The sequence below is a fragment of the Meles meles genome, chromosome 3 (assembly GCF_922984935.1).
Source record: "Meles meles chromosome 3, mMelMel3.1 paternal haplotype, whole genome shotgun sequence".
In the NCBI taxonomy this organism is placed as follows: domain Eukaryota; kingdom Metazoa; phylum Chordata; class Mammalia; order Carnivora; family Mustelidae; genus Meles; species Meles meles.
In genome coordinates, this window is record NC_060068.1 from 93,158,025 (window position 1) to 93,178,476 (window position 20,452).

At 40.0% G+C, this 20,452-nt stretch overlaps 1 protein-coding gene across 1 annotated transcript in view; it reads left to right on the top strand.

Moving 5' to 3' along the window:
* The window catches only part of DEPDC1B (DEP domain containing 1B), an 81,923-nt gene that overhangs the window by 15,025 nt on the left and 46,446 nt on the right, over positions 1 to 20,452 (top strand). The window lies entirely within an intron of this gene.

Sequence of the window (20,452 nt, forward strand, 5' to 3'; positions counted from 1 at the left end):
GATAGGGAGAGAATATTTGCAAACCACATATAAGACAATGGACTGCTCTCAAGAATATGTAAAGAACTCACAAAACAGCAGTAAGAATACAAACAGCCCAATTAAAAAATGAATAGAATACTCACTTGAAAAGATGTTTAATAAGATTAGCAGTAGGGGAATGCAAATTAAAACCATGATAACATGCTGGTTTGTGTCTATTGGAATGGTTAAAATAAAAATACTGACAATCCGGGCACCTGGGTGGCTCAGTGGGTTAAAGCCTCTGCCTTCGGCTCAGGTCATGATCCCAGGGTCCTGGGATCGAGCCCCATGTCCGTCTCTCTGCTCCGCAGGGAGCCTGCTTCCTCCTCTCTCTCTGCCTGCCTCTCTGCCTAGTTGTGATTTCTCTCTGTCAAATAAATAAAATATTAAAAAAAAAATACTGACAATATCAAGAGCTAGAGAGGATATAGAGCAACCGGAAATTTCATCTGTTGAGGGCAGGAAGCTTGAATTGGTTGTCATCTTGGAAAGCAAGTTTATAATTTTCTTTTAGAGTTGAGAATATACTTACATATGACTCAGTGCCCCCCCCTCGGCATTTACCCTGGAAAAATGAAAATCTGTTTTGACTCAAAAAGCTTGTACGTGAATATTGATAGCAGCTGTATTAATACCGATTGCCAGCCACTGAAGACAAACTAGATATCTTTCCATGGGTGAATGGATAAACATTTTTATATCAATACAATAGAATGCTACAGTGTGCGCAGGGGTGGGTGGTGGGTGGGTAGGTTGGGGTGACTATAAAGTCAGAGGAGGAGCTTTGGGTAATAATGGAACTGTTCTGTTTCCTGATTGTGGTGGTTATACAGATGAATATGTGTGTTAAAATTGATAGACTTCCATACCAAGAAAAAAAGAAGATCAATATTACTATATGCTAAAAACATTTTTTTTTAATGCTGGAGATTTGAAAGTCTCTGTACCTCTGGCAAAAGAAATCTGAATTTACATTGTTTGGGTATGTGACTCTTAAGTCACATTCTGTGGCCCTGGGAAAAGTTTTTCATCAACCTTTTGAAGGAACAGTTTTAGGACCCTCACTTTCAAGTTCATGGACTATTGGCTCCCTCTAGTGGCCATCCTTATTTTTATAGTAAACTCAGAGAGAGAGAGAGAGAGAGAGAGAGAGAGAGAGAGAGATTTTGCTGTCCTGTGATAATTGGATATGTTTCTTAGTGTTTATAGGCATCAGTTTTTCATTTATAAAATGAAAGGGTGGCCTAGCTCTTTAAGGACTTTAAAAATTCTTTTTTTTTTTTTAAGATTTTATTTATTTATTTGAGAGAGAGAGAGATCACAAGTAGTCAGAGAGGCAGGCAGAGAGAGAGAGAGAGAGAGGAGGAAGCAGGCTCTCCACTGAGCAGAGAACCCGATGCGGGGCTGGATCCCAGGACCCTGAGATCACGACCTCTGAGCCGAAGGCAAAGGCTTTAACCCACTGAGCCACCCAGGTGCCCCAAGGACTTTAAAAATTCTAAACATTTATGATTCCGAATACTGAGTACTTATTGCATGTGTTTGTTGATCTAAGGCAGTGAAGGAGATAAAAAAGAAATACAATGTAATTCTTTTCTTCCCTAACTTGGGATTCTCTTGAGAGGTAGAGTATACATATGTGAAAAGACAAGTAGCAGGACCAAGGTGTTATTTAATTAAGTAACCCAAACGAACTGGAACAAATAATAAACTAAGGTACTAAACTGACAGTCCTTTGGTTGATGCATCCATTTTGTTTGAATGGCATAGTGTTTTTAGTCATTAAAGTTTTTTCCCATCTCACTTTTATTTTTCACTTTTGGGTATTTTGTGAAAATTATATTTTAAAATTTACAAAATATAGAAGAGTATATGCAGTGAAAATCTTCCTTCCCTCCTCTCTCCCCCAGCTTTCCTTTCCTCAAAGGCTCCTAATATTAATAGCTCTAACACAGTGTCTTAAAAAATTGTGAACCGGGAGGCGCCTGGGTGGCTCAGTTGGTTGAGCGACTGCCTTCAGCTCAGGTCATGATCCTGGAGTCCCAGGATCGAGTCCCACATTGGACTCCCTGCTCGACAGGGAGTCTGCTTCTCCCACTGACCTTTCTCCACTCATGCTCTCTCTTTCATTCTCTCTCTCTCTCTCAAATAAATAAATAAAATCTTAAAAAAAATTTGTGAACCCGAAGGTCTTCAGATGGAGCAAGTTGACTGCAGTTGCCACACCTTCTACCCTTCCCCTCCATTATTCCAGACCATACCATGACTTTTTAAAAAAATATTTGATTTATTTGACAGACAGAGATCACAAGTAGGCAGAGAGGCAGGCAGAGAGAGAAGGGAGGAGGTGCTCCCCACCGAGCAGAGAGCCAGATGCGGGGCTTGACCCCAGGACGCTGGGATCATGACCTGAGCTGAAGGCAGAGGCTTTAACCAACTGAGCCACCCAGGCGTCCCAGACCATACCATGATTATTTTTTTTTAAATTTTATTTATTTATTTGACAGACAGAGATCACAAGTAGGCAGAGAGGCAGGCAGAGAGAGAGAGGAGGAAGCAGGCTCCCTGCTGAGCAGAGAACCCGATGCGGGGCTCGATCCCAGGACCCTGGGATCATGACCTGAGCCGAAGGCAGAGGCTTTAACCCACTGAGCCACCCAGGCGCCCCCATACCATGATTATTTGTCTGCCTAACCGGTGCAGGAAATGTATTGGTGACCCACTTGGTTTGGATTGGAGTGTTTGAGACCTAATGGAGTAGGAGGTAGAGGATTTCAACCTGGGAGAATGTGGTAGGATCTGGATAATGAAAGGGGACGGGAAGGGAGAGGATATTTCAGATAACAAGGATACCAAGACAGAGTCTCTCCCATCAGAAATGTGTAAGTGTAAGTGGACTGTATTGGGAACAGAGAGGAGACTGGCCTGGCTGCAGAAGTTTTAGGTCAGAAAGTCATGGGGATAAATTTGGTGCAATTTCTTAAATATTGGGGTGTGGATAGACTTTAATTTTGTTAATTTATTTTTAATCGAAGCGATGTGTTACATAATATTATGATGTATTGTTACCAAGTTTCAGGTGAATCGCACAGTGATTCAACAGTTATATATATTACAAAATCCTTACCACGATTAGTATAGTTACCATCTGTCACCATACAAAGTTATTACAATATTATTCATTAAATTTCATATGCGGTACTTTTTAGTATCATGATTTACTTATTTTATAACTAGAATTGTGTGCCTCTTAATTTCTTTTATGTATTTCACCCATATCTCTCCCCTCTAGGAAGCACTGGTTTTGTTCTTTGCATTTATGAGTCTATTTTTGTTGTTGTTCATTTGTTTTGTTTTTAGATGATTTCATACATACATGAAATCATATGGTATTTGTCTTTCTTTGTCTGATTTATTTTACTTAGCATTAGTATCCTCTAGATCCATCTATGTTTTTGCAAATGACATTGCATTTTTTTTAATGGCTGGTAGTATTCCATTCTGTCTGTCTAGCTAGCTAGCTAGCTACCTCACATCTTCTACATCCATTCATCTATTGATGGAGATTCACATTGCTTCCATATCTTGGCTATTATAAATAATGCTGCTATAAACATAGGAGTGCATATGGCTTTTCAAATTAGTGTTTTTGTTTTCTTCAGGTGAATATCCTGAAGTGGAATTACTAGGTGCATGGTAGTTCTACTTTTAATTTTTTAAGATACCTTCACACTGATTTCCACAGTGGCTGCATCAGCTTGCATTCCTAGCAACACGGCATAAGGGTTCCCTTTTCTCTACATTCTTCCCAACAGTTGTTATTTCTTGTCTGTTTGATTCTAGCCATTCTGATTGGTTGGAGTGGTATCTCATAGTTTTGATTTGCATTTCCCTGATGATGAGGGATGTTGAGCATCTTGCTGTCTCTTTTGGCCGCCAGTATGTCTTCTTTGGGAAAATGTGTGGTCAGGTCCTCTGCCCATTTTTAATTGGATTATTTGTTTTTCTGTTGATTTGTAGGAGTTCTTTATATATTTTAGATATTAAGCCCTTATCAGATGTATCATTTGATGTATATGAAAAAGGCCACTCACTGAAAGTATTGATGATGGTTCTGTTGATGGTTTCCTTCGTTGTGCAAACGTTTTTAGTCTGATGTAGTCTCAATAGTTTATTTTTTGCTTTTGTTTCCCTTTCCTGAGGAGACATATCCATAAATATGTTGCTGTGACTGATATCCAAGAGATTGCTACCTATGTTTTCTTTTTTTTTTTTTTAAAGATTTTATTTATTTGACAGACAGAGATCACAAGCAGGCAGAGAGACAGGCAGAGAGAGAGGAAGGGAAGCAGGCTCCCCGCTGAGCAGAGAGCCCGATGCGGGGCTCGATCCCAGGACCCCGGGATCATGACCTGAGCTGAAGGCAGAGGCTTTAACCCACTGAGCCACCCAGGCGCCCCTCTATGTTTTCTTTTATAAGTTTTTTTTTCTTTAATCCTTAACCAGCTTTCATTCCTTTGAATTCGTGATGCCTCATGACTATTCTTAATAGGGAATGGAGGAGCATCAGTTGGGAATCCAGAAAATTCAGGGAACATTGTTCATTGCATGCTCCCCTAAGAAGAAGGGAAAGCTTTTTCGGCCAGAGAAGGTAGATTGAATCAGAATGGTTCTTAAATACTGTTGATTTGGAAACAAAATGATAAAGATTACATAGGTGTCAAACAGATTTTCTCAGTTAACCCTATGCCCCAAGTCCTGAGAAGAGTGGGAACTTGGCTTGCAGGCTTGCAGGCTGTGAGAGTAGCCTTGTGAAAGCTGTGGAAAGGTAGGGCGTACCACTCTCTGAATTTGATAAGCTTGTAATTTAGGAGTGGGAGAAGCCGGACAGGTGTTTTATGGGAGTGTCAGAAAGCAAAGTCCGTCTCAGCATTTTTAAGTACCCAGTGTCCAGTCAGCTTTTCACTTGATTAATACATTCTGTTAAGATTCCTGCTAATTAGATTCTCAGGTATGCTGCTTCTGGCTGTCCTCCTCTTTTTGTCTCCTTTCCCTTCTCAGGTATCAAAAGAGCCCTTCCTATTTTGCCAGGCATAGTGCTAAACTCTTTGGATGCGTGATCCATGCTTCAAAGACTTCCAGTTTAGTTAGGAGGACAGATAAATCCAAATTCATTGTCACAGTTGTAATGATTATGGAGTGCTGTAGGAGGACTCAGGAATCAGCTCTGCTGTGTAAGTCAGAGAATACTTTGCTCCAGAGGTGATACTTGGGTTTAGTCTTGATGCATCAGTAGGTGTTGGCCAGGCAAGGAAGTCCAGGTGGAGGGAATTGTATTTAAGAGCAGTCATCATAAGTAAGCTTGGAGGATGTAAAAACTTGTTTGGTGTGGTTGCACAGGGAGCGGTGGAAGATAAGGCTGGGAAAAAATTTGCTTTTATCTGTGTCCCCCATACCCAGCACAATGCCTCGTATTCATTGAGAAAGAAGTTCAAAGGTTAGTAGTGAGGCGTTCACTTTTTATGGTGCTGGAGTTAAGCAATAATCCCTCCACCTGTTCCTTAGTTAGAGTGGCTCTTTCTTTTCCCTCATGGAGTGAGCTGTAGTTAAGTATAATATGAAGTCAGTAATGGAAGGGTTGTAACAAACATACAAGATTTGGAGTGAGGCAGGCCTGGGTGTGTGGGGCTGGATATGAAAGGAAATTAGTGTTAGGGTTTGGGGTGCACCTGGAATGGATACAGGAGAAGGGAGCAAGGGGTTGGGTGTGCCTTCAGACTCTGATGCAGGTCTGACCTCTGGAAAAGACCACAGGGTGCAGTTCTGAGAAATTCTCGATGAGGCTATTGGGAAGTCCTTGGAAAATGGTTGCTTGCTAGAGGAATCCCACTCTTCTGGTAGAACTGGCTTGGCTCCAGTAACCACCATGTGCTCACCAGTGTTCTGTAAGCATCATGGTGAAGTGTGAAAGATTACAGTGGCTAGAGGCTGCAGGCTGTCCTGGAGGCTGTTGGTCCCTTGAAAGGAAATGTGAACTGTGAACGCCCTGCTTGACATAGTCCATCACTTGTGCTGAACACATCTGCTTCTCCACGCATGTTTATGGGCTTTCTTCCAGAGGCAAAACCCAGGAAATGGAAATTACTGGGAAGAATACATCCCCTCTTGCTGAAGCCAGTCTCATGGGTATAGCTGGTCCTCATCCTTTTTCTTCTCGACTTGCCATTGTAAATTCCCTCACTCTCAGCTATCACCTTGGACAGCTTTGGGTGGTTTACCTAGTAGTGAAACCCCAAAGTTCATTACTGAGAGCATCTGAACCCTTGATAACCATACACTTGTCAGCCTGATGTTTCTGTACATGCCCATTCACAGTTAACAGTGGGACTAAGAAGTATCAAGAGGGAGCACAGGTTTTCCTGTCCTTATTGCAATAAGAGCAGCCCACCCTCCGGCTGGTCAGGATGAGGCCCTACTGCCATGACAGCCATTCCACTTCTTGTGTGCTTCTCCCTGTCACAAGGAGCCTAAAGTGCCCTTGCTATGTCTCTTGGCAAGAAAACCTGTGTGTCTTTTTTGGGTGTAGGACCTCTAACTATGGAGCCAAGAGTTGTGGGGATCGTTCACTGGGAGGGATGGTAAGTAGGGCTGTTCTTAAACTCCACTCCTTGATCCTGGGCCTTGTATTCTCGTGGATATAGGACACAGCACCATATAGAGTCTTCTGACTTAATTCATTTACTTTTCCTTTGTCCTGTATGTCCAGCTTGTCTCCAATACAACACTGTTTTGATTACTGCAGATATAACTCTTGAAATCAGTTAGTGTGAGTCCTCCAACTTTGTTATTTTTCAAAGTTGTTTTGGCTATTCTAGTTCTTTTGCTTGTCCACCTAAATTTTAGAATCACTTTGTGTATTTCTATAAAAATTTCTGTTATAATTTCAATGAAATTGTGTGGAGTCTGTAGATCAGTTTGGGGGAGATTTGACAAATTAACAAAATTGAGTTCTCCAGATAAATCATGAACATGGTACAGTTCTCATTTCATTTAGGTCTTCAACTTCTCAGCTGTGCTATGTAGCTGTGGATGTACAAACGGTGCACATATTTTGTGAGATTTATATCTAAGTCATTCATGTTTTTTTGGTACTACTGTAAATGGTGGTAGTTGTCTTTGTAAATTCGCACTTTTCTTTATCTAAGCTCTGGATATTTTATACATTGTCCTCTGTTGTAAATGGAATTTATTTTCCAACTAGTTATTGTTAATAGAGTAGGAGTGTCTTTGAGACCAGATCACATCTCTTCTCTCCTTAAAAATACTTATTTCTTTCATCATAATGGAATCTTGGTTGTTGTTTTTTGTTTGTTGTTTTATTTGAATTCGAGTTAGTTAACATCGTGTAGCATTGGTTTCAAGAGTAGCCTTTAGTGATTTGTCAGTTACATATAACACCCTGTTCTGATCCCAAGTGCCCTCCTTAATGCCCCATCACCCATTTAGCCCCTCCCCTGCCCACCTTCCCTCCAGCAACCCTCAGTTTGTTCTCTATAGTTAGGAGTCTCTTATGTTTTCCCTCCTTTTCTGTTTTTATCTTATTTTTCCTTCCTTTCTCCTTTGTTCATCTGTTTTGTTACTTAAATTCCATATATGAGTAAAATCACGTTATTTCTTTCTCTGACTTATTTCACTTAGCATAATACCCTCTAGTTCCATCTACATTGTTGCAAATGGCAAGATTTTATTCTTTTTGATGGATGAGTAATATTCCATCACATACACACACGCGCGTGCGCGCGCGCACACACACACACACACACACACTACACCTTCTTTATCCATTCTGTCAATGGATATTTGGGCTCTTTCCATAATTTGGGTATTGTTAATAGTTAAATATAAATTTTGGTGTGTATGTACCCCTTCAAATCAGCATTTTTGTATTCTTTGGATAAGTAGTTTGTCGTACAATTGCTGGGTTATTGGGTAATTCTATTTTTAACTTCTTGAGGAACCTCCATACTGTTTTCCATAGTGGCTGCTCTAGTTTTCATTCCTACCAACAGTGCAATAGGTTTCCCCTTTCTTTGCATCCTTGCCAACATCTGTTGTTTCCCGAGTTATTAATTTTAGTCATTCTTACTGGTGTGAGGCAGTATCTTATTGTGGTTTTGCGTTATACTTCCTTGATTATGAGTGATGTTGAGCATTTTTTCATGTGTCTGTTCTGTTAACCATCTGTATGTCTTTGGAAAATATCTATTTAATTTTATTGGTTGTTCCTTTGCTGTGCAGAAACTTTTTATCTTGATGGGGTCCTAATACTTCATTTTCCTTTTGTTTCCCTTGCCTCTGGAGATGTGTCTAGTAAGAAGTTGGTGTGGCCAAGTTCAAAGAGGTTGCCGTGTTCTCCTCTAAGATTTTGTTGGTTTCGTCTCTCACATTTAGGTCTTTCATCCATTTTGAATTAAGTTTCATGTACAGTGTAAGAAAGTGGTCCAGTTTCATTCTTCTGCATGTGGCTGTCTAGGTTTCCCAATGAATTTTTTTCATTGGATATTCTTTCCTATTCTTTCCTGCTTGCTTTGTTGAAGGTTAGTTGACCACAGAGTTGTGGGTTTGTTTCTGGATTCTCTGTTCTGTTCCATTGGTCTATGTGCCTCTTTTTGTGTCAATACCATACTGGCTTGATGATTGCAGTTTTGTAATACAGTTTGAAGTCTGGAATTGTGATGCCTTCCACTTTGTTTTTCTTTGTCAACACTCCTTTGGCTATTCGGGGTCTTTTCTGGTTGCATACAAATTTTAGAATAGTTTGTTCTAGCTCTGTGAAAAATGCTGGTGTTATTTTGATAGGGATTGCACTGAATGTGTGAGTGCTTTGGGTAGTATAATCATTTTAACAGTATTTGCTCTTTCAATTCATGTGCATGGAATTTATTCCATTTTTTTGTGTCTTCAGTTTCTTTCATAAGCGTATAGTTTTCAGCATACAGACTTTTTACTTCTTTGATTAAGTTTATTCCTAGGTTTTTTTTTGTTTTTTTTTTAAGATTTTATTTATTTGACAGAGAGAGAGTACAAGCATGGGTCGTGCAGGGAGAGGGAGAAGCAGGCTCCCACTGAGTAGAGAGCACAACATGGGGCTTGATTCCAGTACTCTGGGATCATGACCTGAGCTGAAGGCAGCTGCTTAACCGACTGAGCCACCTAGGTACCCAAATATCTTATGGGTTTTGGTGCAATTATAAATGATACCGATTCCTTGATTTCTTTTTCTGTTGCTTCATTATTGGTGTATAGAAATGCTACAGACTTCTGTACATTGATTTTATATCCTGCAATTTGCTGAATTTATGTATCATTTCTAATAATTTTTTGGTGGAGTCTTGGGTTTTCTATATAGAGTATCATAGCTGTGAAGAGTGAAAATTTGACTTATTCCTTGCTGATTTGGGTGGCTTTTATTTCTTTTGGTTGTCTGATTGCTGAGGTTAGGACTTCCATTACTATGTTAACACAATGGTGAGAGTGGACATCCCTGTCTTGTTCCTGACTATAGAGAAAAAGCTCTCAGTTTTTCCCCTTTGAGCAGGATGAATTAGCTGTGGGTCTTTCATATATGGCCTTTATAATGTTGAGGTATGTTCCTTCTATCTCTACTCTCTTGAGATTTTTTTATCAAGAAAGGATGCTGTATTTTGTCAAAAGCTTTTTTCTTCATCTGTTGAGAGGATCATATGGTCTTGTCTTCTTTTATTAGTGTAGTATACCATGTTGATTGATTTGTGGATATTGAATCACCACTGTAGACCAGTTATAAATTCCACTTGATCGTGGTGCATAATCCTTTTAAGGTATTGTTAGATTTGATTAGCTAGTATCTTGTTAAGAATATTTGTATCCATGTTCATCAGGGATATTGGTCTGTAAATCTCCTTTTAGTGGGGTCATTGTTGGGTTTTGGAATCAGGGTAATGCTGGCCTCCTGGAATGAGTTTGGAAGTTTTCATTGAGTTCCTTTAAGTTTGTTATTAATTGATATATGTATTTGACTGCTCCCAAATTGGGGGCCTAAATCTTTGCAGTTGTTAGATCATCTTTTTGGATAGATCCCTTTATTATGATACAGTGCCCTTCTTTGTCTCTTGTTATTTCTTGGTTTAAAATCTAGTTTGTCTGATAGGGGAGCCTGGTGGCTCAGTGGGTTAAAGCCTCTGTCTTCAGCTCAGGTCATGATCCCAGGGTTCTGGGATTGAGCCCCGCATCGTGCTCTCTGCTTGGCAGGGAGCCTGCTTCTTCCTCTCTCTCTGCCTACCTCTCTGCCTACTTGTGATCTCTGTCTGTCAGATAAATAAATAAAATCTTTAAAAAAAAAATCTAGTTTGTCTGATAATAAGGATTGCTCTTCCAGCTTCCTTCCTTTTTTTTTTTTTTTTTTAAAGATTTTATTTATTTGATAGAGAGGGAGATCACAAGCAGGAAGAGAGAGGGGGAAGCACGCTCCCCACCGAGCAGAGAGCCCTATGCAGGGCTTAATCCCAGGACCCTGAGATCATGACCCAAGCCAAAGGCAGAGGCTTAACCCACTGAACCACCCAGGCGCCCCCAGTTTTCTTCTGATGTCCATTATCATGATAAATGGTTCACTACCTCCTCACTTTCATTCTGGAGGTGTCTTTGAGTCTCAGATGAGTCTCTTATAAGCAGCATATTGATGCATCTTTTTTTTTTAATCCATTCTGATGCCCTACGTTTTTTGACTGGAGTATTTACAAATGGATTGAATCCATTTACATTCAGAGTAATAATTGATAGATATGAATTTAGTGCCATTGTGTTACCTGTAAAGTCGCTGTTCCTGTAGATTATCTTTGTTCCTTTCCAGTCCTTGCTGCTTCTGGTATTATCTTTCACCCTCAGAATCCCTTTTAGTATTTCTTGCAGGGTTGGTTTAGTGTTCATGAACTCCTTTAGTTTTTGCTTGTCTTAAAACTTTATCTTTCCTTCTATTCTGAATGACAGCCTTGATGGAAATAGTATTCTTGGTTACATATTTTTCCCACTTAGCACATTGAATATATGTTATTCTTTTGTGGTCTGCCAAGTTTCTATGGACAAGTCTGCTGCTAACCTTCTGTGTCTGCTCTTGTAGGTGAAGGACTATTTGTCCCTAGCTGCTTTCAGAATTATCTCTTTATCTTGGTATTTTGCAAGTTTGATTATGATATGTCTTGGTGTTTATCTGTTTTTGTTGATTTTTGAGGGGCATTTTCTGTGCCTCTTGGATTTGAATGCTTGTTTCCTTCCCCACATTAGGGAAGTTCTCAGCTGTAATTGTTTCAATAAATCTTCCACCCCTTTTTCCTGCTCTTCTTTTTCTGGGACTTCTATTATATGGATATTATTGTGCTTTGTGCAGTGGCTGAGTTCTTTAAGTATATTTGTGATCCAATAGTTTTCTTTCCCTCTTCAGCTTTTTTTCCATAATTTTATCTTATGTATCACCTATTCATTCCTCTGCTTCTTCCATCCTCATTGTGATTACATCCAGTCAGTTTTGCATCTCAGTTACAGGATTTTTTATTTTGGCCTGACAAGGTTTTAGGTCTTTTTTCTTTGCAGCCAGGGTTTCTCTGGTGTCTTCTATGCTTCTTTCAAGCCACGGTAGTATTCTTAAGATTGTTGTTCTAAAGTCTTGTTCAGATATATTGCTTCAATTGCTTCTATCTGTTTTGATCAAATCCCAGGCTGTAATGTCTTCTTGATCTTTCTTTTGGGGAGACATCCTCTATCTTGTCATTATATCTGGGTATCTGTCTTGCATATTATGAAAGTTATGTTTCCTGCTTCTGAAAGTAATACTGTAGTAAGAAGGGGTCATAGGCTGTCCAGGGCCTGGTGATTCAGGAAGCGTTTCTAGTGCATGTTGTGTGCACTCTGCCATTATATTTTGGCTGCTCTTTCCCAGAGGTCTGTCCTTTGCAGACTTCCTGCTTGCCGTGGGGAGTGTTTAGACCTTTAACTAGGTGTGCTTTGATTTGTTTGTTAAGATAGTTTGATTAAAAAAAACCCTTATCGGAGAAAAAAGGAAAAGTAACAAAAAAGGAAACAAATATATAAACTGATTATGAAGAAAAAAAGAAAAAAAACAAAAAACCCTGATCCAAAAAATGAAAAAAGGAAACAAACAACAAATGAACACAATACTATATGCCTGATTCCAAAGAAAAAAAGAAAAAAAAAACCCAAAATTCAAAATACAAAATACACGAAAAAAGGAAAAGAAGAAATCCTGGTTCTATTTCTACCACAACGAAAGCTGACGCTTTGGAGCTCTTTATCATCAGTAGACTTGGTATATGCAGGGGAGCCGAGGAGGGAGCGGGGCGGAGCTGTGTTGGGCTTCTGAAGCAGAGGCCCAGCAACCTGGCTCACCGTCAGACCTGCCTCACACGTTGCGCAAGGCACCGACCTGTCCTAGAAAAGCAGGGTGGTGGCTGCAGTCTGGTGAGCACAGTGAGAAGCCGTGATCGGGTTTTCTGCCTCTCCTGCTGGTGAAGGGCACCCAGTGCCTCCTCAGGGGCCTTCTTTGCTTGGAGAAGCAGGATACCCTCTTCCAAAAGGCCTCCAGGAAGGGGAAAAATATATCCTCGTGTGACCCAGGGGATCCACGCATCATGGCCTCCTGTGCGAACCCCAACTTGGCTCCCTCCCCTCCCTGGCACTGTGGCTTTTTTCTCCCCCCAGTGCATCTTTCTGAACCCCGCATCTGCTACATTCTCTTCGGTTGTGCTGATTGTTTCTTAATCCTCAGATTCATTCCCTAGTTGTTCACAATGATTTGTTTTTGATCAGCTGTGTTCGAGGGTTGAGGCTGGCTTGGTCCCCCTGCTACTCCACCATCTCAATTCCTCCGCGACTAATGGAATCTTTATTCATGTGGAGTAAGCAGTGATTTCTGAGCTCAGAGAGGTCAAGTCTTCCTTCATTTGACAACTCCTTTTCCAGTTTCATCTTTTCTTCTCTTTCCCTCAGACACTTTATGTTCCTGATGTATCTGCAAGCAGTATAGTGAAATGTAATCATTTACAGTTTTTCAGCATTTACGTGATACCACCGCTGGTCTTGAACAATAGGTCTGGTGAGCCCGGTGGAACTCAGCTAGCTGCTGCGGGTTTGCCCTGACCCAGGGGTTTCTTGGGCACCAGTCTCAGAGAGGTCAGCTCCTATAATAAGTACTCTCAGCCTGGCTTTTCTTCTATGGAGGTTTAGGTTTACTAAGGCAAGGAGGCAGGCTGGCAAAACCTGTAGACGCTGCAGATTTCTGTTGATGCTAAAGAAATAATTTTGGCATATATTGTGGGAAGAACTTTGTCTTTGCATTGTGTTATTTATGACTCAAATTTATTAAGATTTATAAACTGTTTTCCTTGCAATTTAGATGCCCTAGAATATTTTTTATTAATTGATTAGGTAATAAATTCTCTTTTGTTTCAAGTAAATTCATCAGAGGCTAGTAATTTTGAAATGGTTTATTTTATTTTTTAAAGATTTTATTTTTAGTAATCTCTACACCCAGCATAGGGCTCAGATTTGCAACCCTGAGATCAAGAGTCGCATGCTCCATCAACTGAGCCTGCCAGGGACCCAGGAATGGTTTATTTTTAATTGCTTTTTTCTAACCCAAATTTGGCAAGAGGTGACAGTAGGAGACCTGGATTGTTGGGTTGGATGATTATCTGTGGCTGATTCCGTTTCTGGACTCATTTTGTTCATTGTGCAAGTAGATTCGGAATCCATGATCATAATGTTGGGATTTAATTTAGAATACTAAAAGCAAATACAAATATCGTCCACTAGAGGGAGCTCTGCTCTTTTTAAAAGTTCTCATTTGTATTTAAAAATATATCTTGTACAAGGGTGTATAAAGTTTATCTGAATAATTTATAAGAATAAATATATGTTATATGCTATAAGAATATGTTATAAGAATAACAAAGTGAATACCTGTTTACTGCCAATTTGCATCATCTTCTGCAAGAGGTCATCGGTATCCTGCATTCTGCATTTATCATTTCCTTGCTTCTCTTTACTGTTTTAATACTTACACTTGTATCCTTAAGCAGTGTATTTTTTTGGCTTTTGAATATTTTTCTCTGTTTGATCTTTATGTAGCAGATATGATAGAGTATGTGTTCTTCTCGGACTTGTTCTTTTATTTCTCATGATGTTTGAGATTCATCCATGTTGGTGTATATATAGTTATGGAATTTTCTCAGCTATTTTATATTCTATCAGTATACCACAGTCCCATTTATCTGTTCCCCTTCCACTGGAGATTTGTGTTGCTCTCATTTCTTTGCCTTTTTTTTTTTTTTTAAAGATTCTATTTATTTATGTATTTATTTGTCAGAGAGAGAGAACACACAAGCAGGCAGAGGCAGAGAGAGAAGCAGTCTCCCCGCTGATCAAGGAGTCCAATGTGGGACTCCATCTCAGGACCCTGGGATCATGACCTGAGCTGAAGACAGCGGCTTAATGGACTGAACCACCCAGGCGTCCTTCCCCCGGCCCATTTCTTTGCTTTTATAAACAATGCTGCCATGAGCATTTATGGGCATGTCTCCTTTTGTACACGTGTAAAGAGTTTCTTTAGGCCACCCAGAGTTACATAGAATAGAATTAGTTTAGAGGATATTGCACGTTCAACTTTACTAGGTAATGCTAAACTGTTTTCCATAGTGGCTACACTAAGTTGTATCTCAGTAGTAGAAAACATTTGATATTGACTGACTTAATTTTTGCCAATCTGGTAAGTGTGAAATGCTTGTGATGTTATTTGATTACTCATGGATCAAGTGTCTTTTGTATGTTTATTCATCATTTCGATTCCATATCTGGAGATGCCTGGTTCATGTCTTTGGTCTTCTTCAAGATTTTTTTTTCCTTATAAATTTTTAGGAGTTAAAAAAATATATATATTCTGAGGGTGCCTGAGTGGCTCAGTGGGTTGAAGCCTCTGCCTTCTGCTCGGGTCATGGTCCAGGGGTCTTGGGATCGAGCCCCTCATTGGGCTCTCTGCTCATCAGCGAGCCTGCTTCCCTTTCTCTCTCTGCCTGCCTCTCTGCCAACTTGTGATCTCTGTCAAATAAATAATTAAAATCTTTAAAAAATTAAATATGTATATATATTCTGGATATCAATCCTTTCTGTCAGTTATTTGGATGCAAAGATCTTTTTTTTTCATTTTATTTATGATGTCTTGACAAGCAGAAAAGTTTTTTTATTTTAATGTCAAATGAATGTGTCAAATCCTTTTTTATACTTTGTGGTTTTTGTATCTTGCTTAGCTGGAGTTCTTTCATTACTGAAAGTCAGAGAGATATTTTCTTTTTTAAGATTTTATTTATTTATTTGACGGAGATCACAAATAGGCAGAGAGGCTGGCAGAGGGAGAGGGTAAAGCAGGCTCCCTGTTGAGCAGAGAGCCCGACGCGGGCTCGATCCCAAGACCCCAAGATCATGACCTGAGCCGAAGGCAGAGGCTTAACCCATTGAGCCACGCAGGTGCCCCTGGAGAGATATTTTCTTATATCATAGTCTAAACTTATGATTTTTATTCATAGTGTGAATTTGAGATTGTTCTGGTTTTCTGTTTTTGAAAATCAACCTACATCAAACATAAATGGCTTAAAGCATTTTATTCTGCTCATGGTTTTTGTGTCAAGAATTTAGAAAGAGCTCATCTGACAGTTTGCCCATTACCCATAAGGCACTACTTGGGCTATGAAATTCACTTTTAAGATGATTTTTTTCTCTGCTCAGAGATGTGGTTGGTGCCTTTGTGCTTCTTGGTTGCTCTCTCATTTTTTATGGGGTTTGCTCCTCTAGCGCATCTTCACATGGGTTATGCTTTTTGCAACATGATGGTCTTAGGGTGGTCACTATCCTTACATGGTGGCTGGCTTTCAATCAATCTTGGTCATGTCCCAAGAACGAGCATCCCAAAAGGAAGTATTTCCTATAGGCAAGAAGAGAAAATTGCCAGGTAGCTAAGAACTATGCCTAGACTTGGTAATATGTGACTTCTGCCATATTCTATTTGTCAGAGAAGTCACAAGGATTGCTCACATTTAAGGGTGGGGGTAGAGAAATAACCTCATCTTGTTGAATTTTTGACCTCATCAAAGTCACATTGAGGAAGAGAGTCACATTGGGAAGGTTGGACAATACTTTTATGGCCATCCTTGCAGAAGGCATTCTGGCTACAAGGACATTCATTTGCAAACTATATTCATCCCCTGCATCATGACTCCCCTAATATATCCCATTATGGCATCTCATAAAGCAATCACAGGCCCATAGCACTTCTAAAATTCAGTTGAACATGTGTCTGCCATTCCTTGATTAGGGCATAATTCTACGTCCTGTGAGTGATTCTGCATGGTTCCTGGCTCTTTCTGCTGGAGTCTTGACTCTACATGTTAAGTCATTTTTCCTTTTCTATAAGAGATGGCCCATGTTTGCAGGGGAATAGCTTTTTCATATACTTCCTGGTAGTGAAGCTTGAGATTCTTGACTGTTTTTTGCATTCGAACTGTGTGCTTTTTAGTCCAAGTGGACGGTGATTCTCCTAGTATTACTGTCTTAAAAATTCTGTGGGTTTTCTATGAATTTTACTGTGGCTTATTCCATTAGGCAAAAGTCACACATATCTTTGAAACAGGTTCTTTTTTCGCCTGGGCTGCTGAAAAGTCTGCTGTGGCCCATCACCTTAAAGAGTCTTAAACTCTTAGTTTATCCAAGATGGTTTGTAAGGTACTGCCTTTAATCTTTATGAAGTTACAGAAAAAGTCTTTTTTTAAAAGATATATTTATTTATTTTGGACAGACAGAGAGGGAGAGAGAGCGAGCAGACACATGAGTGGTAGAAGGAGCAGAGGTGGATGGAGAGAGAATCCTCATGCAGGCTCCCTGCTGAGTACAGAGCCTCATGTAGGTCTTGTTCTCACAACCCTGAGATCATGACCTGAGCTAAAGTCAAAAATTGGTTGTTTAAACAAATGAGCCACTCAGAGGCCTCAATAAAAGTCTTTTATGTGACTGCCCTCAGACCATATTTTAGAGACATCTTGAATTTGATATTGGTTGTAAGGCTATTTTTACTTTGAGAACCTTTTGTTAGGGTTGAGATTTGGGAATGAGAAATAGTTTTGTTTTTGAATCAAGTCATGGCTCCTTTGTATTTCCTCTAAATTTTGGTTAAAAACTCCTTTTTTCCTTTATCTCTATCTATCTGTACCTTGTTACCGAGGCTAAAAGAAACCAGTTGGCACTTTAAGCATTCATACTGGAAAACCCCTTTTCCAGATCCACCTTTTGTGTTTTTCATGTCTCAACGGGGGACAGTTTTGACTGATTGGTACCACTATGCAACAGAGGTATTTCCTACAGCCTTCAACCACAACTTCCTCACAGAGCTGCCAGCCTTCGCCCAACAATTCTCTCTGAGCTCTCTGGCTTCACTGCCGGTCCTGATAGAAATGCCCCAAATTTCTCTTAAGCCTCTCTGTGGTTGTGTAAAAAAAACTAGGCACAAGCATACTGGCTTCAAACAGTCCTTGTTATTTTCACATACTTTTGTGGGTCAGGAATTTGAGTATATAACTCTCTAACTGGATATTGTCTGGGGCTGCTGAGCCTGGAACATCCATCTCCAGGATGACTTCTGCACATCCAAGTCTGCAGCTGAGGTGCTCCTTGACCTGTTTCCTTCCATGCAGTATCTCATCTTCCACAGCCTGTTTTTGTGGCTCAGGCATCTTAGCATGCTGCTCGTGGGGGTGTGGCCCCCTGTACATGGTGGCTGGTTTCTAAGAGGGAGCTTGGCAGGAAGAGTGCGAGTTCTCAGAGGCAGAGAGGGCATTCCAGGCTGGTTAAGGGCTAGTACCTAGAACTGGCACAGTCTCACTCCTACCTCTTCCAGTTACCAGAGCAGTTGGAGAGGGCTCACCCAGACCCAGAAGAATAGAGAAACACACTCTAGCTATTGATAGGGTAGTGGCAAGATCCCTTCCAGAGGAGTATGTGGAGGGGAAGTGTGCTCTGTAGCAGGGATGCAATTTCACATTTCCCCAAGGGATAACCAGTTGGACCAGAACTCCTTATTGAACAGTCCACACCTTCTCATTGATCTGTAATGTCTTTTCTTTTTTTCTTTTTTTTTTTTTTTAAAGATTTTATTTATTTATTTGACAGAGAGAGACCACAAGTAGGCAGAGAGGCAGGCAGAGAGAGAGGAGGAAGCAGGCTCCTTGCTGAGCAGAGAACCCGATGCGGGGCTCGATCCCAGGACCCTGAGATCATGACCTGAGCCGAAGGCAGAGGCTTTAACCCACTGAGCCACCCAGGCGCCCCTGTAATGTCTTTTCTATCATAAATCAGGGTTCTGAAGAAATCGGTATGTTTGTTTTAGATTATCTGTCTAGGCGCCCATCATTTTCACCTGGGAGCCATTTTGCAGGGGACAATGTCTGGGAATATTTTTGGTGGTCACCCTTGAGAGGCTGTGCTGTTAGCATCCAGTGGTTGGATGCCAGGGAGGCTGCCAACAGGGAGGCACTGCACAGGACAGCTCCCCACAACAAGAATTATCCAGCCCCAATTGTCAGTAATGCTGAGGCTGAGCATCTGCGGTCAGTGCCGTCAGTGCTGCCCTACTGTATTATCTGAATGAGACTTGATGGCGGGTAGGGCAAGTTTCTCATTTCCTTTTTCTTCTTTAAGAATGTCTAGATTGTTTTTGGCATTTCCATGTAAATTTTATAATCAGTTTATCATATTTCATAGAACATTTTATATTTTGAATAGAATTTCTTTGTAAGTATATATCTTCATGAGGAATAGTGATGTTGACATTTTACCATTGAATATGGATATTGAATCTTATTATTTACCAACATGATGTTTCTCTCTATCGATTTACTTCATTAATGTCTTTCAATAAATTTTTATAATGTCCTTATTAAAAGGCTGGCATATCTTTTGTGCAAGATGGTTTGTTCTCTTGGCCAGTTAGTTGTGAGGCTTTTAGTAAGTTGCTCTCCTCTTTTGGGACCTCATTTTCCTAAGTAAAAAATGTGACGTTTGGATGCAATCATCTCTGACAGGCTTTGAAGCCTGAGATCACATGATTAAAGTGTTAAAATGACATGGAAAACTTATAGTGCACACGGTAAAAGTAGTCCATTAGGGGGAGATTTTCTACATTTCGTCTCTGGCCAGGTGGCTGTAAAGCTCCCACCCTGGCCAGCAATGACTGCACATATTATGACAGAGACCTCCTCTTCCCAGGGAGATGGAAGAACGTGGCTCCCTTGTATCTCTTCAGTCACAGTTCTCCACATAAGAACTTCTGTTTTGGTTTTGGGAAAGTATTACTTGTTTCTGGGTGTTGGGGATACAGGAAACACATTTTGAACCCAGGAGACGGTTTATAGGTCATCCAATGCAATCCCTTTATTTGACAAATGAAACAACTTTGACTTAGAGACACTGTTACAGACTACTCATGAGAGAATTAGGGCTGGAACTCAGGTCAGATTTTCACATTTTAGTTGAAGGGGTTGGGAGGATTAACTGTGGTATCAGTGGTAGGCTGGGGGTAGGGATGGTATTGCATTTTTAAAGAACTGACAGATGGGTGACCTGTGATTTCCCTGGACGCATTATATGCGTATGTGAACGTGAGAGAGTGTGTGTGTATCCGAGTGTGTGCATACGTGCTGTACTTTGGTTGACAGTAGGACTTCATTGTAATTATTAGCTTCTCAGAAATAGGATTGGACTTCTGTAAGCCAGCCTTCGCTTAAGAGGTAGAGTAACTTTGACTGGCTTTAGAGATTTATTTAATTTGTATTTTGGAATTGTTTGGAAATGCCTTGGCAACCTGTTTAAAAAATTTAATCTGTCTTTCCTTTTACTTGTCTTTAACTCGAATTAATGATTTCATTTTTTTTTTCACTGACTTTTCAAATAAAGTGGAATTACTGGATATTCTTTTAGAGAAGATGAAACTGGACTTTTTTTCATTAGCCATCATTTTTCAAGTCTATTGTGACTATTTTTGAAATGTTCCTCCATAGTGCTTATTATATGTGATTCTCCTGATTAACCTCAATACAGACTTTTTTGGTAAACTGTAGACATTTAAAAAATTCTTTTTTTCTGTATGTATTTAAAAATAAGATATTTATCATTTATTTGGATTATTTTTCCTCTGGGTATCATGGATAAGATTTTAAACCTTTATTTTGGCTTAAATAAATAAAAAAGTAAACTACCTATTGGCTTCCATGTTAACATTAAGAAGGAGAGTTCTTGTGTTACTTTTTCAAGGCAGTGCAATCTATCTTTTTCTAAC